Source organism: Schistocerca serialis, chromosome 3 (assembly GCF_023864345.2).
Source record: "Schistocerca serialis cubense isolate TAMUIC-IGC-003099 chromosome 3, iqSchSeri2.2, whole genome shotgun sequence".
Taxonomy (NCBI): Eukaryota; Metazoa; Arthropoda; class Insecta; order Orthoptera; family Acrididae; genus Schistocerca; species Schistocerca serialis.
The window spans coordinates 207,546,775-207,572,256 of NC_064640.1; positions in this window are offsets into that span (position 1 = coordinate 207,546,775).

The following is a 25,482-nucleotide window of genomic DNA, read 5'->3' on the forward strand; positions in this document are numbered from 1 at the left end:
ACGAAGATGCATGTGGGATTACGTAAATTACACCATTTCACTATCACATCTTGGCTAGAACCGAGTCGTTCAATTTCATACCTGTGGCAATTCTAAGGCAGTGACAGCAAGTGGTCAGGTTCTGTCAGCTCTATGCATACTTGTCTATAACCATTTGCTTGTCAGTGATTGTGAGACATAGAGATTCTGTGATGATCTAGTGTTCTACTCTGTTCTTTTTCACGAAGTTAGTGTAGCTTACGTTTGGACGTCAGATGATGCTGTCTGCTGCACCTCTCTATTTCTGGCAAGGAGTCTGCTTTAATTACATTGGTTTTATAATTTGCAGAGTAACTATATTTAATGAAAATTGGATTGCTCTATAGTGGCTAACTTGAACTGTTCCTTGAGTTCATAAGATACAGAATTAGTAGTTTGAAGTCTTAGAATTGTTGGGATAGTTTTCGTAAAATGACGTGTACTTGAAAGAAGAAATCTAGTATGATCAGTTCTAGAGCGCTTTGCAGCAGATATCGGAAGAATGGAAGACCTCTCGCTAGGATCACAACAGTTATTAAGAGCTCAGACGAAATTGTAGCTGCATATCGCGAAATTCAGTTCTTTAGGTGCTAATCTCATTGACTTCCGAACAAAATTGGCCAATTTCTTCGTACATTCAATGATTTGCTGCATTTATGTCAGCTGTCCTCATTTAGAAATCCTGTGGTAGCATATGGTGTTACACATGCAATGTAAAACACATTTTGAGGTGGGAGGTTCTTCAGGTACAAATGTTATTTATCTACATGAAGTATTCGTTGATTTCAGCATGAAACTGAAACGAAAGTTCAATGACTTGCTGTATGTATGTCGCCTGTCTCCATTTAGAAATCCTATGGAGATGTCTGATGTTAAGTACTCACTGTAAGCCACACAGTGAAGCATGAATCCTTATATGTAAAAGTTCTGTGATATGATTGTTGTCATGTGTCGTTTACTGAGTGAGTACATTTGATGTGCATGTTCAATAGTACGGAAATAGATCTAACACAGAAACTTTGGTTAAGGATATAGGATACTTTTCTGGCTCAATGTTGCGTAAAAATCAATACCTATTACTTTCAGGCACTGTTTATAATGTATATGTTTTACAGATTTTTCGTTGGTATCAGATAATACAGCAAACTTTCTAAACAAATTAGAAGTATTTTGAATATTTTTGAACCTGATTAGGGTTATTAAAAATTACAAGGAAATTTATGTAATTTTTTTCCAAAATGCTTCTTCAAATTGAGGTACCATTAAATCCAACGTTATACATTTGAAGGAGACCAAATTTTTACTAGATATGCATGACATGATGGCTGAGGTACTAGAAATATTTAATTCCACTTATTATGTATATTACAAGGAAAAAAATATTGCATTTTATGTTTTAATTTTTATAATTTTTTCCTAATAAAAATGTTATTTTTCTGTAAATTAGTTCATTCTGCCATAAAGGTTAGGTGTACCACATACATATGGACCATTCCAATTTACAGAAAAAAATAGACTAATTCTTTATAAACTTTAGGAAATATTTGTACCTGAATTCTGAAAAATACGACTTGCAGGAAGTTGTAAATGAAGATATGAGTTCAATTAAACTGTGCCTCAGAACATTCCTGAAGCATAGTCTACATCCTGCAGCAGTTCTTCATCTTCAAGCTTCCTCTTGGCATTCCTTTTAGCCCTTCTTGCTTCTTTGGTAACTTGAAGAGCGAACCTTTCAGCTCCATGCACCCCTTGTCTGCCACACACAAGCAATTGATCTTCCATATTAGAGCCACATATAATGACTAAATTTCTCAGGACTTGTAACCTTCCTATCACTCCATCACTGAAACGTATCACTGCATCTAGTACACCAAATTTTAATTTATTTAGTCCTACACAAACAATCTTGGGTAACCTTTCCCATATGTAATGGTTGAAACTTTCGTTTGTATTCTGAGTGCCCTCATGAAAACAGGGTCACTCAGGTCTCCAAAAATTGGTTTTATTTCATTCATAACAGTCTCAGGAAGAGAATGCTTAAGATGATATTTTTGCCCACTTTCTTTTGCTTTTTAGTAACCACACCAAGAATCTTCCCCTTTAGGGCAACGTCCGTGAACAGGGTGGTCATCATATCAGTGGACAACTTACGAAAGTAGGTGGCCCACACAGCTTTCCTCATTGCTGTAACATCACTCAGAGGTGCAGTTCGTCTAATGGCCAGTCCATAACAACTCTGAAGAAGGACTATTGCAGTTTCTGTCAATCTGCCTCGGCCAGACAGAGTTTTTCCATCAGGTAGCTTCCTCAATCTAACACCCATCCTCTTTTGCACATGTCCACAACACTCCAGTTTTGTTACCAAGGTATCACCATAAACATTGAACTCATTAATTGTACTGAAAGCTTTAGAGTCCCCATCACCTACGTACTTCGTATATCTAACCTTATAAATGGGCAACGACCTCTGAAATATTTTTAGAGCTCCATCACACTCCATAGCTCCACTGTAACCATCATAATTCTTCGAACACTGATGTTCAATATGTCCTTCGTTGTTACCATGGCAGGTGTGGCAGTACTTAGATAAACACTCAACATCAACAGCTTTTCCATTCTCCAGAGAAGTAGCACTTACAACACCATTCAAGGAACGATGTCCTCGACATTGCCATGTCACATCAAGTGCAACAGCAATGTTCGTGGTTCCAATAATATTTACAGTTTCTTCTACTGTACGTTTCATAGTTGCTTTAGACACAACTGTGTAGGCACCTTAAAGTATTTTTATGTACTTGCTGAACCTATTGGTAGGAGGAAGAAGACCCATCAAATCACAACACGTTTGAGCAGCCTTTTTTACTTTTCCTGTTGCATGCATTGCATACACTAACTTCAAATTCACATCGTATGAATTATGTGCATAATGTTCTAAGTAATTTTCGAGATAGATTCATTGCAGGATCTACACAGAACAACTAATTTTGACGCTAAACCATTCCTGCTACTTTGTTATTCAGTTATTTCCAGACAGCCTACATCATCACGTTGTTTACATTTTGCAACTTCCTTTACCAAAGAAGATAAGATGCCCATGTCAACAACAACAAATCCACTACAAACAGCGTCATTGTTTACACAAAAATTTGAATCACCGGGAGGCGTGCCATGTGGGATTTTCTTCTGTGAAGAATTGATACATAAGTTACTTTCAACAGTGTGGCTTGCTTTGTTTGTGAACTGGCTACCACAAAATTTCCTTTTATTGAACTTCTTGATGCATGGCATAGTTCGTATGTATTGCACACTAAAGGATATATACTTCCACAAATACATGTAGCACTTGGGCAACAAACATTCAGTAACACGTGAACAAAGTGTTTCAGAGAACAAAAGTAAATACTAGCAAAGATAATCATTTACACACTAGAAACTTGCACTGTTACCAACATATACAATGTATCATACGTATAATCGCCGGAAACAGAAAGTTCACATTTCTTTTCGAAATAATACTGGTTTCTGTAACAGAAATAAAGGGGACATGGCGGCATACATGACTGTGATTTTAAATTTGGTATATGTAGGTCATTTTTCAGTTGAAACCCTATAACGTATATATCAATGTAATCAGGTAAGACTATAGAATTTAATAATGTCATAACAAAATTTCGATTTTTCCACCATTTATAAGTACCCAGTATCCTTAGGAACACTACTCATAACACTGCAATCAGCTCCCCACACACGGTGGACAGCAGTGTGCATGATGTCGGCCGGTAGCCGGCCGCACATCGCCGCCTTAGCACGTGAATCACATGATTGCAGTATATTTATCGAGGTGCGCCGGTTTCGCCAGCGTTGGTAGGCTAGAGACTGCGTTATTTTCCGTTACTTGGCTGGTGCTACGGCCTCTAGGCTACATGTTACATCCACGACATGGCGACGGGAGATGTTGCTGATGGAAGTTCAGTTTACTCGTCTTGAAATATGATATACATTAGGGTATTAAGCTCTACTCTAGTAAAAAGTACCGTAGTTTTCCGTCATATGTATTTCCCTCTCTTTTCAGGGTTACGATTCGACTTTCAAATAAGTATAAGTGTGTTTCATTCCCAGTGTTTGATACAGTGCTGCATGTAAGAACAAGGAGTTCATGGCATAACTGTGGTTTTGTTTTGAACAATGCATCAATGCAGGTTATGGACTGTTATAAAAGTTGTCTTCTATCATTTAGTTTTCGACGTGAATTTTCCAAGTATGTGGGCCATTTTGAAGGTCCCAAGTTTCCCAGTATGGGCTGAAGCATATGTGTGATACTGACTGTAGTGTTGTCAATAATCGACAGAGGAAAATCTATAATCGAACACTGCAGAGATTGTGGATACACAAGTGGCATCACTAATCGTAAATCAGGAAGAATCAATAAGGTAAGCTTCCCAGAGTTACAAGGCGCCACCACCACATAACACAATTCAAATATCACCACACTGGACAAGAACGGTCGCTTCTGTCTTGTTCTATCTAGTCTGTGAGTTGTGTCTGAATTTCCCCATCAAGTGCAGTCACACGCCAAAGTTCTCCTTCCACCTGCAAAGAACAGTTTCGTTGTATCTTCACACAGTCGAACAAAGTTCAGTCTTAAATGTACCGTTTCTTGAGTGTCATCAACACACATGTATTCATCGTAGCTGCAGTAAAAATTTAGACTTCATTATCTGCAGATTTATACCTTATTGCCGCTCAGTGTCTGTGGTTGTCTCTTGTATGTTGGTACTGGAAGTCATTTAATTACATAATTAACTCCACAAATGTTCAAGCAGCCACTGCATTGCGGAGCTAAGGATAACTGTATTATTTGCAACAATGAAGTGTTATGTTCTTTGTCTCTTTCTTTATCTGGCTGTTTCTTTTATCCCTTGTGTGTATGTTCAAAGCAAAACACAATACTTACATTTCAAATAGACCATGTAATTTTAACTTAGGTCACACTGGGCTATGGCTGTGGCGCCATCACCAACAGTATACTATAATGGGAACGTAACGTGTATGTAGGCGAGTTAATCAGGTGCCTAGAGTTGGTAGAGGGTGAGCTGAATTTGCTTCTACACCTAAACAGTAGCTGGAGGCCCCAGGGCCTAGGGCGCACTGCAGTCGGTCTAGCTAAACGACCGGTACAGGCCAGACAGGTATGAAAATGAGCAGTGTGGCCAGAAATGGGGGAAACCCCAGGGGGAGAGAGATGGGTAGTGGTCGCTAGCTTAGCACCACAGGGAATGCACCAGAAACGCTAGTTTTTGAGAGACTTTGAAAGTAGGCTAAGTTACAACTGTTAGGAAATCTGTAACAGTTTACAGTCAAATAGTTAAACAAAACTGAATACACCTGCAAGCTCAGATAAATGAGGCCACATCGAATGACACAACAATATTTTCAATACCTTTAAAACTAGAGAAGTTAACATTTTACAGTGTTAAATATTTCCCCAATGAAATGTTCAATTAACTTCTTTTAAACGCTTCATACGATTTCACCAGGCAACGTCTCAGATGATAGTATTGCACTGTACCTATCATCACTTAAAGCTATACGGGGTGAGTCACTAAATATTGCCACCTAGATTAACTCCGAAAGTATGATAGTAACTTAAATGTTTGTGGGACAAATGTTGCATGGGACAATGGAGGCCACAACATGACATTGGTTTTTTGATGCTAGGTGGGGTCGCGTCAGAGGTATGAAGGTCAAGTTTGCTTTTCTAAATGGGATGCTATAGCTTGATACTTATTTTCTGATAGCGGCTATCGAGACGAATCCAATGATGTGTAACAGTAAGGTCTTTGAAGTTCAACGAAGGCCAAAAAGGTGTCATAAACGTCCATTTACAGAAGGTGTTGGAAGTGATGACCAATGGTATCATGGACTGAGTGGTATACCTTATCACTTCAGCACTTACCAAAGCACAAGCTATGACAATTCTCTCTCGTATGTAGTGCAAATATAAATATTCGCCGAATACGGCGTATCCATCTAACGTGCCATTGACATGTAAACACCATTCGACGGTTTCGCAATACAACACTAATAGGAACGTAAGGCCAGTATCGTCGAATCAGGCGAATGTGAATGGTGTATTCCTTTGAAGAACAAGACGATATGCTTCTCATTTATGGAGAATGTCAACGAAATTCAGTAAGAGCTAGAGACTTGTACGCTGAAAGATATCCTCAACGTGCTCACCCTACGCGTCGTACATTTCAATATGTGTATGATAAATTGAGAATAACTGGATCTTTAACGCACTGGAAACATATGTGGCAAAGAAAAATTACTAACGAGGAAACGGAAATCGCTACTCTTGCCACTGTGGTTCGAGATCCTTGTGTTAGTTCGCGTCAAAACGCAAGAGAGTCTGGTATGAATCAGAGTTGTGTTGTTTATGTTCTACATGCCAATAAATATCACCCTTACCATATCAGTCTCCATCAAGAATTAACTGTTATGGATTCTGTGTGTCGCGTTGAATTCAGCCGATGGGCTCTACTTCAGATTCAGAGGGATGACACATTTATCAATTTGATTTTATTTACTGACGAGGCTATATTCACGAACCACGGAAATGTTAATCTGCATCACATGCATTAATGGGCAACTGAAAATTCATGTTGGCTGCAGCAAGCTGCACACAAAAAACCGTGATCGATGAATGTATGGTGTGGGATTCTGGAGGACAGAATTATAGGTCCCTATTTCATCGAAGCAAATCTTAATTTTAGGAAGTACACCATATTCCTGCAAGAAACATTACGTCTGTTATGGGAAGAAATCTCTTTAGGAACGGGGAATAGAATGTGGTATCAACACGATGGGTGTCTGGCTCATTTTTCGCTGATGGCTAGAAATGAGTTGCAGGGACAATTCCCAAATCGTTGGATTAAACGCGGAGGAGATGTGTCATGGCAGGCTCGTTCGCCACACCTAACGCCTCTCGATTTTTTTTCTTGTGGGGATTCGTAAAAAACATTGTTTATAAAGACGTTCCAGCTACACCTGAAGATGTGCGAGACAGAATTGTCAAAGCATGTGCTTCGATAAGTGCTGATGTGATAAGGAATACCACTCAGTCCATGATAAGAAGATTGCAGCACTGCATTGACACCAATGGTCATCACTTCGAATACCTTATGTAAATGGACGTTCATGCCATCTTTTCTACCTTCGCTGACCATCAAAGATCATACTGTTACACATTATTGGATTCGTCTCGATAGCCACTATCAGAAAATAAGTACCATATTATAGCATCCCATCAAAAAAAGAAGTTGATCTTCATATCTCTGAAGCGACCCCACCTAGCAACAAAAACAGTCATATTATGACCCCCGTTGTCCCATGCAACTTCTGTCCCACAAACTTCTCAGCTCCTATCATACTTTCGGAGTTATTGTTGGTGGCAATAATTAGTGACTCACCCTGTATATCTATTATGTTTATTGATTTACATCGTCTTTCTTTTATATCGTTTGCATGATACAAAGGACTGTCAGAACATCATATTCTTCACAGTAACACAGAAAAGGAATGCAGTATGAACACCTCGTATTTTTTCGTACTAGCGTTTTTATTTAAGGAATATTTAACTAGTTTTTCAGATATTTGTTTAACTGTTGATTACAGTTCCTAACACAATATCATCATAGTTTAAAAAGAGGCTAATGGCGTGTTTAGAAGACACCACTTTTGAAAAGAGAACTGGAAGATGCTTCTATCAATCAGATATAAATAACTGTTTCAACAATATTTAACGAAAATTTGCTTTCACTTACTGTGAGCATAGTTGAGCAAGAATACTAGCTTATTTATTTATGAACAAACCTTTATTTGTAGTTATTGTGTGTGATCTGAGTGTGAGCAAACGCTTATAACATTTATGTCTTAAAATGTTGCTGTAATACATTAGTCTAGTGCAGAAAGTGGCCAAGTGGAAAGAGATACCTTTGGAGTGGTGCGCACTAGGGAGCGATTCTGAGCACTTTTCGTTTAGATCTTGAGGAAGACATATTTTTGTTTTTTTCTTGAAGAAAGCAGACCTGCTATGAGTGAGTAGGTTGAGTGGGTGACAGATTCTGGGTGGTGAATGGCCGCTACACTACTTTAACTTCTGAAAGACTTTATGTCGAGTTCCTGAAGAATGCAAACCTGCCTGTAGTACAGTGCTGTATTCAGTTGGATGGGTGATTTATCCTGGGCAGTGAACGGCTGCTACGATACTCTATGTTTTTCTGATTGCATCACATAATTTCTACTCATTATCTTGGATGTGTTAATTTGTAAATCATGATGTTGATCTTTGAACTATTTTGAGCTGTTGTATATTTCGTGTATTATGATCACAAAATGGTCTTAGTTTTTACATATCTCAGATGACTGTTTAGCTTAGGGATTCTGATACCATTCTCGTAATGCTCTTAACACAACTTGACTACATTTGATAATGCTATTTTCTATCTATATTTTAAATGGAAATCGTAGAAGCACTTTCCATTTATTTGACATGTACTTTCTTGAATAAACATCATTAAACGCAATTCTCTGTCGTCTACATCAGTTACAGACGTTAGAATACAACCCTTTCTACTAAATTATTAATTTATCTTTTATTTTATATTTCTGTGTATTTTATTAATTCGAAATTCTAGCCAATGCATAGACTATTTGACTGCAGGATCACAGCTGCAGGTTATTATTTGCATCGAGTTAGCTGCTGGTCATGGAAGCAGACATGCTCAGCTCGACCCAATGACTACAATGAGCTAGTCTTTTTTAACTGAGACCAATTACCTAAACTACGAGTAACCACGGTTTAAGTCTCTATTGGTTTGCTTGTAAGGACTGCTGGCTAGAGAGTAACTACTCAACACAAAACCGTTAGGCAACGTTGCAATACTAGCGGCGGAACTCGGAAATACTATCCCCCACTTCGTGCTAGGCAGCCAATTGGCAATAAGTGTCACGCAGTTCCCTCCAGTGTGACGCTGCGCCGGCTGAATGTGGGTGGAAGAGACCACTGCAGCGCGCCAGTGGTAAACTTTGAAGCATGGATGCTCTCAGATGATGGGCTCTGTGTAGGGTGGTGTTAAATAAAGACCCCATTTTTCCAACTACATAACGTGATAGTGACACCCATACACATTTAACACAACTTGCTTAAACTGTGATGGCAGAAGGCTGGTGGTTTAAACATAGAGTAAAACTGGGCTTTCGATTTTTGAACTTAAATAACATGATGCTGCATGACATATCCGCAGACCATTTTAAATAATCCACAAAACTTAAACTTTGTATGATAATTGTTTAAATGGTAATGTTATAGGGGAAGATGCAGGAATTCTGTAAGTGACTCGATTGCTACAAATGCACTTACAGGTCTCTACAGGAGTGAGTGCTTTCTAGCAAACGTATTAAGTAGTTCAGCAGACTAATTACTCCCTTTTGTCCCAGCTGAGCCAGAATCACAGGGGATTCCATACATATGACAACAGCCACACTTCAGTGGTGAAATCGGTGGAAAACACTATGGCCATCTTGAATTTTATATTTAACACAAGTGAACTACTACCACCAGTATGACAGTGGGCCATTATGGAGTTTTTAATTTTCCACTAATTTATACTTTGGACAACGGCCTATTTCTGCAGTGACATCACGGGAAAACCAAGTGGACACCCTGAGTTCTAAATGTACCTCAAGTGACCTACTTCCACCAGAATAACAAAGCACCATCGTGAATTTTTTCATTTCTCGCCAATTTATATTTGGGACAACAGCCCTACAGTGACATCACAGGAGTTAGAGAAAACCCCAGATATTGTTTTAATTGTCCCTTAGTTTCTGAATTTCCCATCATTTCATTCATAAGGAAATTGATCTGTGTCAGAAGGGGGTGAGGAGGGGGAGAGGTGGTTAAATCTGATGACTGAGTGATAACATCATCAATGATGTCATAGATGGCATACTTTGCACTAAAACTCTTCCACCCTAGCTACTTGAGGACTTTAAGGAAACTGAGAAAAGACAGACAACAGGCTGAGATTCGTTGGAAGAAAAGTGTGGTCTCTGGAAAGTGTGAGCTCACTTTTAAAAGTGGGCTCAATCTTCACTGAGTTTACTTTTAAAAAACTTAGCATGAACATACTGTTTACTTCTACTATTTCTGGCTCACTTCCTTTCATATAAAAACTGTAAACAATATCAATTTTATTATAAAATTCGTAGAAAATTAAGCATAAATATAAAAATAAACAGAGAGAAACAATTACAGTAAATTCACACAATTACAGTAATTCACACTCATTTAAAAATTTATTATAAAGTTCATAGAAAATGAAGGGAAAAGAATTGAAGACTTTGTTTTTCCTTTTTACTTGTGTTCTCTTTTTTAGAAAAAGTCTAGTCTGAAAAAAATGTCAATGGAGATAAATAAAACAGCAAAATAAAATTATTCACGTTTTCCTAAAATTAAACCAATTTAAAAAACACTTATTTTGATCGATTACAGTGCAACATTATTACCATTAATATTTTCTATTTTATTCACTTTAGTGTATTAAATCTCATGGGGGATCGCAATCCCCCAAGAGATTGTTGCAAATAAAAAAATTGAAATATTTATAAAATTTTTGAAACCAGAAACTGTAGACCATGAAATTCATTATCATTACTTTAAAGTTTCTTCATACCCTTGCACCTCACTTTAATATTACCATCTTTAAAAAAAATTGTAAACCCCATCCACTAATTATTTTCAAAAACCTGTCTCCTAAAATAATTTTAAATTCCTTATTCAGTTCCAAATATATTTTCTCTCCTTGTCTAGTAGTCAAACATTCACAACCAGTAATACTGTATAAAATGTTTACTTGTAGCTCACTTATCTTTTCTAAAAAAAATTAATATTGCTAGTGTTAATATTTTTTTTATTTACTGTTGATAATAATTTGTAATGTTCATATAGTAATATATATCTTCTATTTTCCAAAATAAATCTTTTATCATCATATGGGCTCAATGCCTTTTTAATTGACTCACCTGAATAAATTACATACTTAATGTTTCTTATTAAATCCCTAGTTCTGTGCTGATCCCTATTGCTATACAAACAATTTTATAATCTTCTAAGCTTATTTTATTTTTAACAACACATTTCTCTAGACTTCTCGATTTTTCAAATATATTGTCACCAACGTCATTAGCATGCAGTTTTGTTCTGAATTTGTAAAAGCCTTTGATTATTTTTTATTACATTCATCTTTCATTTGCCTTAAAACTATTTCGTTTACTTGGGAATGTTGTATATGGATAGTCACTAGTATCAAATTTGTCAACTATCGATTTCATATTGTCATAGGAATCTTAAGTCTGTATGTTGTATATGCAACTATCTGTATCTTGATATCAGAACTCAGTTTTCTCACAGTATTTTGGTTTCATAACTCTACAGTGAAAATCACACACCAGCTATGCAGCGTGGTCCATTGATCGTGACTGGGCCAAATATCTCACGAAATAAGTGTCAAACGAAAAAACTACAAAGTACGAAACTTGTCTAGCTTGGAGGGGTAAACTACATGGCGCTATGGTTGGCCCACTAGATGGCGCTGCCATAGGTCAAACAGATATCAACTGCGTTTTTTAAAAATAGGAACCCCCATTTTTTATTACATATTCATGTAGTATGTAAAGAAATATGAATGTTTTAGTTGGACCACTTTTTTCACTTTGTGATAGATGGCGATGTACTAGTCACAAACATATGGCTCACAATTTTAGACGAAAAGTTGGTAACAGGAAGGTTTTCTAAATTAAAATACAGAATGTGGGTACATTTGAACATTTTATTTCGGTTGTTCCAATGTGATACATGTACCTTTGTGAACTTATCATTTCTGAGAACGCATGTTGTTACAGCATGATTACCTGTAAATACCACATTAATGCAATAAATGCTCAAAATGATGTTCGTCAACCTCAATGCATTTGGCAATACGTGTAACGACATTCCTCTCAACAGTGAGTAGTTCACCTTCCACAATGTTCGCACATGCATTGACAATCCGTTGACGCTTGTTGTCAGGTGTTGTCGGTGGATCACGATAGCAAATATCCTTCAACTTTCCCCACAGAAAGAAATCCAGAGACGTCAGATCCGGTGAACGTGCGGTCCATGGTATGGTGCTTCAACGACCAATCCACCAGTCACGAAATATACTATTCAATACCGCTTCAACCGCACGCGAGGTATGTGCAAGACGTCCATCCTGTTGGAAGTCCATCGCCATACTGCATTCAGTGAAACATCTTGTAGTAACATCGGTAGGACATTACGTAGAAAATCAGCATACATTGCATTATTTAGATTGCCATCGATAAAATGGGGGCCAGTTATCCTTCCACCCACAATACCACACCATACATTAACCCGTCAAGGTCGCTGAAGTTCCACTTGTCGCAGCCATCGTGGATTTTCCGTTACCCAATAGTGCATATTATGCCAGTTTACGTTACCGCTGTTGGTGAATGACGCTTCGTCGCTAAATAGAACACGTGCAAAAAATCTGTCGTCGTCCCGTGATTTCTCTTGTTCCCAGTGGCAGAACTGTACACGACGTTCAAAGTAGTCGCCATGCAATTCCTGGTGCATAGAAATATGGTACGGGTGCAATCGATGTTGATGTAGCATTCTCAACACCGACGTTTTTGAGATTCCAGATTCTCGCTCCAATTTGTCTGCTACTGATGTGCAGATCAGCCGCCACAGCAGCTAAAACACCTACTTGGGCATCATCATTTGTTGCAGGTCGTGGTTGACGTTTCACATGATGCTGAACACTTCCTGTTTCCTTAAATAAGGTAACTATCCAGCCAACTGTCCGGACACTTGGATGATGTCGTCCAGGATACCGAGCAGCATTCATAGCACACGCCCGTTGGACATTTTGCTCACAATAGCCATACATCAACACGATATCTACCGCAACTGGTAAACGGTCCATTTTAACACGGGTAATATATCACGAAGCAACTACCGTCCCCACTGCCGGAATGTTACGTGATACCACGTACTTATACGTTTGTGACTATTACAGCGCCATCTATCACAAAGCGAAAAAAGTAGTCCAACCAAAACATTCATATTTCTTTACGTACAACACGAATGTGTAATAAAAATGTGGGTTCCTATTTTAAAAAACGCAGTTGATATCCGTTTTACCTATGGCAGCGCTATATAGCGGGTCAACCATAGCGCCATCTGGTTTCCCCCTTCAAGCTAGATGAGTTTCGTTCATTGCAGTTTTCTCGTTTGATGCTTAATTCGTGAGATATTTCGCCCAGTCACTATCAATGGACCATCCTGTATAGATAAATCACGTATACTCACTCCAACATAAAATGTCTTGTTAAACACACTTTTTGTTTTATTCATATGGATAATAGCAAGATTGTCATTAAGTATTTTCCTCCCTTTAAAGTTTGACTTTGCTACAAGTTTGTCACATGTTTCTCCATCTGAAACTAATATGTCTACTCTGTTCCTTATATTTTTAATCGTTTTTCCAAATACTCAGTTTTCCATCAGTTTCTAGAAATGTTCTTCAAAATCGTAATTTGTCTTAGTGCTCATTTCTGTGTGCAAGTCTATATATTTCTTTAACCAATCAGAGTGTCTAATTTTGTTACTGTTTGAGTAGCTGCTCTTCCTAAACATCATGTCCTGCGAGCAAGCCAGTTACTCATACTTTAGGTACTTGGGCTACAGATGACTCTGTTTTAAAAGAGTGGTAACTGCATGTAGACACAGGGTCAGACTGGGCACATCTCCTTTCATGCCCCACATGTAATTCGTTGCAAACAATAAATTGTAGCTGTGATACTGCATTCAAATAGTCTATGTACTGGCAAGAATTGCGAGCTAATAAATATTAATACACAGAAATATTAATACACAGAAATACAAAATAAAACATAAATCAATAATTTAATAAAAATGACTCTATTCTAACATCTGTAATAGATGTAGACGATAGAGAATGATATTAAATAAGGTTTCTTCAAGGAAGGACATCTCAAATGAGCAGGAAGTGGTCCTATTACATTCATTTGAAATACAACCAGAACATATCTTCATCAAATGCCATATGATTACGTTGATAGCGTCACGAGAATGGTAGCAAAATCCACAAATTAAATAGTCATCAAAGATAAACGACAGCTAAGTCTTTCACAATTACAACATGCGAAATATTCTCCAGCTCAAAGCTGTTCAGAGTTCAGCATGATGATTTACAAATTAGCACATGCAATACAAAGAATAGCAACTCATAATCTTCTATCCTCAGTTCCATAATTAAAGTGGGAATAGTTAAAATTCTACTCTGGAGCACATTCAGACCTCTCGAGATATGAAGTCCACTGGAAAGTATTGCAGCGGCCGTTCACCACCCCGAGTCAGTCATCTATATGACTGTCACACACACGTTACCATAAGCAAGTCTACCTTCTTATAGCACTCGTCATGAAGTGTCGAAAATCACTCCCCTGAGCTCTTCATTCGCGAAATCCCAGTACCCACTTGACTCCAGCAGTGTTCCAAATGGTTCAAATGGCTCTGAGCACTATGGGACTCAACTGCTGAGGTCATTAGTCCCCTAGAACTTAGAACTAGTTAAACCTAACTAACCTAAGGACATCACACACATCCATGCCCGAGGCAGGATTCGAACCTGCGACCATAGCGGTCTCGCGGTTCCAGACTGCAGCGCCAGAACCGCGCGGCCACTTCGGCCGGCTAGCAGTGTTCCACCATTGTGCAATTATCATTCGTTCGAAGTCATCGTCCTCAAGCTCTACAGACATGATGTGATTAGAACTGGCCACTTTCTGGACTAAACTAAAGTATTACAACAATATTTAAATGAAGAAATGTCATAAACATTCAGTTAGATCCAGACCATTTGCAATAAATAAAAGTAATAGTTGGTTCATAAATAAATAAGCCAGCATTCTTGTGCAAGTGCTCTCATGCTAAGTGACAGCAGGTTGTCGCTACAACTGCTTAAACAATTATTTGTGCCTGCTTGACAGAAGTGTCTTCTGGCACTCTTTTCAAGTGTGGTGTCTGCTAACACATACGATTGACCACATTTAAGTTAGAACAGTTTTTAATATCACTTGCAGTCAAAATTTAAATAAAGTTACTGGCAAAATAGTAAACCGTTTGTTAAGTAAAAACGCAAGTATAACAAAATTTGAGGTAATCATGCTGCATTCATTTGATGTTTTAATGTGAAAAATACAGTGCTCAGACAAACATTTGCATAATGAAAAAGACATAAAAAACGTTGTACATCAATAAATAAAATAGATATAGATGCACAGCCTTCAAGGATGATAGCTATAATGCGATGCTATCATCTGAGATACCGTTTGTTGAAACTGTATGAAGCGATTAAAGGTTGTTGATTGAGAGGTTCATTGTGTAAATGTTTACTCTCTGTGAAATATTAACTTTTGCAGTTTTAACATATTGAGATATTGTTGTGTCTTTGGCCTCATTTTTCAGAGATCGCAGATGTATTGAGATTTATGCTAATATCTGCCTATGAGCTATAGTCGAAACTCAAAAAGCTGTAACTTAGCCATCTTTATGATTTTCTGGCACTCCACCATTTCCTGAAGCAGGAGATGTGAGTAACAGCTGTCCAAATTTCCAGCTTATAGATTTTCCTCACATCAGGTCATTTGCTAACATGGATGGCTTGCCTGGAGTGACCATGGCAGGTCCCCCAGACACATCATTCACATTTGCAAACAAATTCACCTTACCTTTTCGAGGTGACTGATAAGCTCGCCCACAAATGCATATTGTTACATCTTCCAGAGTAGTAAACAACTTACTCTCTTTAGTTCCAGGAGCAATTTATTTATCAGGAGCAAGAGGTATATTTTATTTAAATCATGTAAATATTTGGTTGTTCTAAATCTAATTCAAATACATGTCCAGGTGGTGATGAGTTAGAAATTTCACTTATTTTTGTAGACCTAAATGAAATAGGAACATCCCAATGAAAGTCTCCGTATGGTAAATATTCACTCATAGCCGAACCATATAAGTTACTTGCATCTAAATATGCTAAGTAATTCGATATTTTTTTTTTACATTGCAGTCTTTCATATATTTGTTATTTCCATTCAAACATCTTTTACAATATTGAGATACACCGCCTCTTATTCGTTTCCCAGTAATTAAAATCATACCACAACCATTCAATAATTCAAGTGGCTGTCCAGTTACGTTTAGCATACCATCAAAAGGTAAACCAGATGCAGTAAAATACCAAGATGGATCTAAATTATAAGCTTTTATACAAGTTCTCTAAACTTTTCAAATACATCAGCCAATAACAAAAGATCATTTGTAAGATATAAACCATCATATGCGCCAAATTTTTTGTATTAAATTTTTTCCAAACTACTTGAATTGTATGATATATATATATATATCATGTAAATCTTCTTTATTTTAAGAATGGAAGTAATTCACAGTACTGGTATACAAAAGTTTATCTAGGATTGTTTTGAGTCAAATTACAAAACTTGAAGAAGTGAAATTTATTTGTGATATGTGTTTGCTCGATTTCAATAGTGATGAAAAATTATAGAGTCACACACCAAACTGCATAGTTACCAACAGTTAAAAGTTGAGTAGCCAAAGAAAGTGAACATGTAAGTTTCAAAAGTTATCAGCACACAAACAAAGTTATATTTGTTACATATGCTTATTTTGTGAGTTTGTTGTTGAAGATTGCTATTGTACAGCCTGATCCAAAAAATTCATATACTATGAAATATCAAAATCATGAGCCAAATTGGTTGTTGTTATTATATTAAATATATAAATGGACACTATAAAAATACAGTTGTTTATCATCAGCCAAATTTTGATAAAAACTTTATTGACTGTATGGAAGAAGAGGTTGAAGTGTTGGAAGAAGTTATTCTGAAATCGAAGAAATGTGACCCTTAACATCTGAAGAACAACCAAGATATGTAAGACCAAGAATTTATTCATTAGATAGGTGTCACTGATCACAAACAAACAAATAATTCGTCATCACAATCATTTGACTGGAAAATATATAAATCCACTGTGTAAGTGTTGAAATTTACAATTAAAACACACACACATTTCATTCCTATTTCTATATACTTTATCAGAACATGATTCATACTTGTTTGTAAAGGAACTTGATTATGATAGAAGGAATCAGATTTAATACCAAATAATGAAAGTAGATATAGTAGTTCTGGCAAGAAGACAAAATCAAAGATGAATTTTACTGACACATTCAGATTTATGTGATCAAGTCTCGATAAACTTTTATGAAATTTAAAAAAGTGTCACATTAAAATATTAAAAGTTTTTTCAGGAAGATCTAGTAAATCAGGTAATCAAGAAATGTGTCTACCCTAAGATTACAGGGGTAGCTGGAAGAAATTTGAAGAAATGTGTCTTCTGTTGAGAAAATAATTTCACAATAAACTGAATGACTGTGAAATAAGTGATGAAGAATGTAAATTTATCCTATATACATATATATATATATATATATATACACTCCTGGAAATTGAAATAAGAACACCGTGAATTCATTGTCCCAGGAAGGGGAAACTTTATTGACACATTCCTGGGGTCAGATACATCACATGATCACACTGACAGAACCACAGGCACATAGACACAGGCAACAGAGCATGCACAATGTCGGCACTAGTACAGTGTATATCCACCTTACGCAGCAATGCAGGCTGCTATTCTCCCATGCTGGATGTAGTCCTGTGGAACGGCTTGCCATGCCATTTCCACCTGGCGCCTCAGTTGGACCAGCGTTCGTGCTGGACGTGCAGACCGCGTGAGACGACGCTTCATCCAGTCCCAAACATGCTCAATGGGGGACACATCCGAAGATCTTGCTGGCCAGGGTAGTTGACTTACACCTTCTAGAGCACGTTGGGTGGCACGGGATACATGCGGACGTGCATTGTCCTGTTGGAACAGCAAGTTCCCTTGCCGGTCTAGGAATGGTAGAACGATGGGTTCGATGACGGTTTGGATGTACCGTGCACTATTCAGTGTCCCCTCGACGATCACCAGTGGTGTACGGCCAGTGTAGGAGATTGCTCCCCACACCATGATGCCGGGTGTTGGCCCTGTGTGCCTCGGTCGTATGCAGTCCTGATTGTGGCGCTCACCTGCACGGCGCCAAACACCCATACGACCATCATTGGCACCAAGGCAGAAGCGACTCTCATCGCTGAAGACGACACGTCTCCATTCGTCCCTCCATTCACGCCTGTCGCGACACCACTGGAGGCGGGCTGCACGATGTTGGGGCGTGAGCGGAAGACGGCCTAACGGTGTGCGGGACCATAGCCCAGCTTCATGCAGACGGTTGCGAATGGTCGTCACCGATTCCCCAGGAGCAACAGTGTCCCTAATTTGCTGGGAAGTGGCGGTGCGGTCCCCTACGGCACTGCGTAGGATCCTACGGTCTTGGCGTGCATCCGTGCGTCGCTGCGGTCCGGTCCCAGGTCGACGGGCACGTACACCTTCCGCCGACCACTGGCGACAACATCGATGTACTGTGGAGACCTCACGCCCCACGTGTTGAGCAATTCGGCGGTACGTCCACCCGGCCTCCCGCATGCCCACTATACGCCCTCGCTCAAAGTCCGTCAACTGCACATACGGTTCACATCCACGCTGTCGCGGCATGCTACCAGTGTTAAAGACTGCGATGGAGCTCCGTATGCCACGGCAAACTGGCTGACACTGACGGCGGCGGTGCACAAATGCTGCGCAGCTAGCGCCATTCGACGGCCAACACCGCGGTTCCTGGTGTGTCCGCTGTGCCGTGCGTGTCATCATTGCTTGTACAGCCCTCTCGCAGTGTCCGGAGCAAGTATGGTGGGTCTGACACACCGGTGTCAATGTGTTCTTTTTTCCATTTCCGGGAGTGTATATAATATGATATATATCATATTGTTAACAAATAAAACAACTTCAACACTTGCTCTTTGTATATTCTATGAATTTTTTTGTAAATCCTGTGGTAAAGATATTAACTGACTAGTTGATTTTGATTCCATGCCATTACCTATTTATACACACCTGCGACTAAAAATATGTAAAATTTCATTCACTTATGATAAGTGGTCGAACTTCATAATTTGACATAAGTATTCAATTGGTTCAGATGAAACAACTGGAATTCATTTGGTTTATATGGCTGTGTTGTTATCATTATTATTTTACCATACAAGCATCAATATCACCTTGAGATAATTCTAAATATGAACCATTATACACTCCTGGAAATGGAAAAAAGAACACATTGACACCGGTGCGTCAGACCCACCATACTTGCTCTGGACACTGCGAGAGGGCTGTACAAGCAATGATCACACGCACGGCACAGCGGACACACCAGGAACCGCGGTGTTGGCCGTCGAATGGCGCTAGCTGCGCAGCATTTGTGCACCGCCGCCGTCAGTGTCAGCCAGTTTGCCGTGGCATACGGAACTCCATCGCAGTCTTTAACACTGGTAGCATGCCGCGACAGCGTGGACGTGAACCGTATGTGCAGTTGACGGACTTTGAGCGAGGGCGTATAGTGGGCATGCGGGAGGCCGGGTGGACGTACCGCCGAATTGCTCAACACGTGGGGCGTGAGGTCTCCACAGTACATCGATGTTGTCGCCAGTGGTCGGCGGAAGGTGCACGTGCCCGTCGACCTGGGACCGGACCGCAGCGACGCACGGATGCATGCCAAGACCGTAGGATCCTACGCAGTGCCGTAGGGGACCGCACCGCCACTTCCCAACAAATTAGGGACACTGTTGCTCCTGGGTTATCGGCGAGGACCATTCGCAACCGTCTCCATGAAGCTGGGCTACGGTCCCGCACACCGTTAGGCCGTCTTCAGCTCACGCCCCAACATCGTGCAGCCTGCCTCCAGTGGTGTCGCGACAGGCGTGAATGGAGGGACGAATGGAGACGTGTCGTCTTCAGCGATGAGAGTCGCTTCTGCCTTGGTGCCAATGATGGTCGTATGCGTGTTTGGCGCCGTGCAGGTGAGCGCCACAATCAGGACTGCATACGACCGAGGCACACAGGGCCAACACCCGGCATCATGGTGTGGGGAGCGATCTCCTACACTGGCCGTACACCACTGGTGATCGTCGAGGGGACACTGAATAGTGCACGGTACATCCAAACCGTCATCGAACCCATCGTTCTACCATTCCTAGACCGGCAAGGGAACTTGCTGTTCCAACAGGACAATGCACGTCCGCATGTATCCCGTGCCACCCAACGTGCTCTGGAAGGTGTAAGTCAACTACCCTGGCCAGCAAGATCTCCGGATCTGTCCCCCATTGAGCATGTTTGGGACTGGATGAAGCGTCGTCTCACGCGGTCTGCACGTCCAGCACGAACGCTGGTCCAACTGAGGCGCCAGGTGGAAATGGCATGGCAAGCCGTTCCACAGGACTACATCCAGCATCTCTACGATCGTCTCCATGGGAGAATAGCAGCCTGCATTGCTGCGAAAGGTGGATATACACTGTACTAGTGCCGACATTGTGCATGCTCTGTTGCCTGTGTCTATGTGCCTGTGGTTCTGTCAGTGTGATCATGTGATGTATCTGACCCCAGGAATGTGTCAATAAAGTTTCCCCTTCCTGGGACAATGAATTCACGGTGTTCTTATTTCAATTTCCAGGAGTGTAGTACGGATACATTATAAGTCCATCACTATCTAAGTGTTCTAAACCTAATGTATGACCAAATTCAGGAACCAAAATTGCAAGTAGATTTGTCATATCTTTTGGTGTGTTCCCATCAGTCTCCAAATACCACAAGTTTTCGTCACCCATATGTGTTTTCGCAGGATTCTATTCACATTTGGAAAAAATGCATGACATAGCATATTACCATTTCCATCTAGTCATAGATCCTTTGGACGATGGGGACCATATATTTCTTAGCTATGTACTCCTCTTTTATTTACAATTCATATGTCGAGTTTTCATGTCAGGTTTAGTGTCATATTAATGAAACTGGATGTCAATATACTATTACCATAAATGAAGTGCAGACATTGTTATTTGTAATACCTTTTAGTAGCACCTATATAGACTTAACATGTTAGACAATTGAAAAACACATATTTCTAATAAAAATTACTTTTATTAAATGCAGTAGGTCATTTTAAAATTAAAGAATAGAGGTCTCCTTTAGTGAGGAAAATAGTTGGATTTTCGTTTCCTTTCAGTACCACCAAATTAAGGGCTTCTAACTTTTCTACTATAGTAGCATCTTGATCATTGAAATATTTGAAGGCTCTGTCAATTTTTTTTTATATTATAACAAAATCTAAAAGAGAAAGTCATGTAAATTTCCTTTCTCTTAATAATGGAAGTAATTGACATTACTGTTATATAAATAATATTATCAACGTTTGTTTCAAGTCAAATTACAAACCATGAAAAAGTAAATTTTATTTTTGATATGTGTTTACTCCACTTCAGCAGTAAAGAAGACTTAGAGTGTCAGACACCAAACTGCATAGTTAACAAACTATTAAGATTTGAATTTCCAGAGTTAGGTGAATACTTACAGTTTAAAAATTATCAGTATACACAGAAAGTTCCAATCGTTATTTATGCCGATTTTGAGAGTTTGCTGTTGAAGATAGATAAGTCACAACCTCGTCCAAAGACTTCATATCCAATGAAATATCAAAATCAGGAGCCAGACTGGTTGATGTTATTATATTGAATACATAAATGGACACTATAAAGATCCTTTTGTTTATCATGGACAAAATAGTCACAAAAAATAATCGAATGTATCGAAGAAGAGGTTGCAGTAATTGGAATAAATTATTCTGAAAATATGTAATGAGACCATTAACATCTGAAGAACAATCAACACATGCAAGATCAAAAATGTATTCATTATGTGATGTCATTATTCACAAACAAACAAATAATTCATCACTATCTTTTGACTGAAAAATATATAAATCCACTACATAATTGTTTTAATTTATAATTGAAACACCCACATTTTGTACCTGTTTATCTACACACTTTATCTGGATATAATTCACATTTGTTTATAAAAGAACTTAGTTATAATAGAAAGGCCATAGATTTAATACCAAATAATGAAGATAGATATATTAGTTTTGGCAAGAAGATTGAAAATTTAAAGATGATGTTTATTGACACACTGAGATTTATGGCATCAAGTCTTCATGAACTTTTACCATATTTGAAGACATGTCAAATGAAAAGCATTAATACGTTTTTTCAGGAGCTCTAGTAAATCTAGTAATAAGAAAGGTGTCTATCCCCATGTTTATATGGATAGCTTTAAGAAATTTAGTGAAACATAGCTACCATTGAGACAAGAATTATAGAATAAACAGAATGACTGTGAAACAAGTGACGAAAATTGTAAACATTTGGAAAAATTTAATATAAAAAATTTTGGTGAATATCATGATTTGTCTCTTACAAATTATGCTTTGTTAATGGCTGTTGAATTTGAAAATTTTTGAAAAACTTGTATAAAAGTTTATAATTTAGAACCATCTAGATGTTCTACAGTACCTGGTTTATCTTTTAGCAATATACTAAAAATGACTGGAGAACCACTTGAATTATTACATGATTATAATATAATTTTAATGATTGAAAAAGGAATAGACGGTGGTAATCCCAGTGCTGTAAAATTTATGTGAAAGCAAATAATGCAAAAGATTATGATGTAAAAAATATACCTAATTATTTAACATATTTGGATGCAAATAATTTATGTGGTTGGGCTATGAGTCAGTATTTGCCATCTGGAGGGTTTGAATGGGATAATATAAATACATTAAATTCTGAAAAAACGAGTGAAGTTTCTAACCCATCATCGTGTGGAAACATATTTAGGTCAGATCTAAAACACCCAAAAAATTTGCATCATTTGTATAAAGATTTACCTGGAAACATAGAAAGTAAGTTATTGACTACTCTCAGAGAGAAGCATGTTTATGTAGCTCACTATAGAAATCTTAAAGAGTATCAGCCTCTAGGAATAAAGATAACGAAAATACACAAAGTCTTAAAAAATGATTGATTTCAAACACATATCCGACTCATAGAATAATAGTTGGTAGAGACTTTAATTTACCCTCTATATATTGGCGAAAATATATGTTTAATTCTGGAGGTACGCATAAAATATCATCCAAAATTGTGCTAAGCGCATTCTCAGTAAATTTTTTCAAGCAGTTAGTACATGAGCCCACGCGAATAGTAAACAGTTGTGAAAACACACTTGACCTCTTACCAACACATAATCCTGAGTTAATAACCAGTATCAAAACTGATATAGGGATTAGTGAATAAAGGGTTGTCGTAGTGAGATTGAATATTGTAATTCCCAACTCCTCGAAAAATAAGCGAAAAATATACCTATTCAAAAAAGCAGATAAAAATTCACTTGATGCCTTCCTGAGAGACAATCTCCACTCATTCCAAATTAATAATATACATGTAGACCAGATGTGGCTTGGATTCAAAGAATTAGTATTTGCAACAATTGAGAGGTTTATACCAAATAAACTAACAAACGAAGGAGTTGATCCTCCTTGGTACACAAAACGGGTTCGAACACTGTTGCAGAAACAACGAAACAAACATGCCAAATTTAAACAGATGCAAAATCCCCAACATTGGCGATCCTTTACAGAAGCTCGAAACGTAGCGCGGAGTATAATGCGAGACGCCTATAACAGTTTCCACAACGAAACTTTGTCTCGAAACCTGGCAGAAAATCCAACGAGATTATGTCCGTATGTGAAGTATGTTAGCGGCAAGATACAATCAATGCCTTCTCTGCGCGATAACAATGGAGATACTATCGAAAACAGTGCTGCCAAAGCAGATTTACTAAATACAGCTAACCAAAATGCCTTCACAAAAGAAGACGAAGTAAATATTCCAGAATTCGAATCGAGATCAGCTGCCAACATGAGTAACGTAGAAGTAAATATCCTCGGAGTACTGAAGCAACTTAAATCACTTAATAAAAGCAAGTCTTCAGGTCCAGACTGTATACCTATTAGGTCCCTTTCGGAGTATGGTGATGCATTAGCTCCATACTTAACAATCATATACAACCGTTCACTCGACGAAAGATCCATACCCAAAGACTGGAAAGTTGCACAGATCACACCAATATTCAAGAAAGGTAGTAGGAGTAATCCACTAAATTACAGGCCCACATGCAGCAGCATTTTAGAATATATATTGTGTTCGAACCTCGAAGGAAACGGTCTATCGACACACAGTCAACATGGGTTTAGAAAACATCGTTCCTGTGAAACACAACTAGCACTTTATTCACATGAAGTGCTGACTACTATTGACAAGGGATTTCAGATCGAATCCATATTCCTGGATTTCCGGAAGGCCTTTGACACTGCACCACACAAGCGGCTCCTAGTGCATTGTGTGCTTATGGAATATCGTCTCAGTTATGTGACTGGATTTGTGATTTCTTGTCAGAGAGGTCACAGTTCATAGTAAAAGATGGAAAGTCAGCGAGTAAAACAGAAGTGATTTCAGGCGTTCCCCAAGGTAATGTTATAGGCCCTTTGCTGTTCCTTATCTACACTCCTGGAAATGGAAAAAAGAACACATTGACACCGGTGTGTCAGACCCACCATACTTGCTCCGGACACTGCGAGAGGGCTGTACAAGCAATGATCACACGCACGGCACAGCGGACACACCAGGAACCGCGGTGTTGGCCGTCGAATGGCGCTAGCTGCGCAGCATTTGTGCACCGCCGCCGTCAGTGTCAGCCAGTTTGCCGTGGCATACGGAACTCCATCGCAGTCTTTAACACTGGTAGCATGCCGCGACAGCGTGGACGTGAACCGTATGTGCAGTTGACGGACTTTGAGCGAGGGCCTATAGTGGGCACGCGGGAGGCCGGGTGGACGTACCGCCGAATTGCTCAACACGTGGGACGTGAGGTCTCCACAGTACATCGATGTTGTCGCCAGTGGTCGGCGGAAGGTGCACGTGCCCGTCGACCTGGGACCGGACCGCAGCGACGCACGGATGCATGCCAAGACCGTAGGATCCTACGCAGTGCCGTAGGGGACCGCACCGCCACTTCCCAGCAAATTAGGGACACTGTTGCTCCTGGGGTATCGGCGAGGACCATTCGCAACCGTCTCCATGAAGCTGGGCTATGGTCCCGCACACCGTTAGACCGTCTTCCGCTCACGCCCCAACATCGTGCAGCCCGCCTCCAGTGGTGTCGCGACAGGCGTGAAT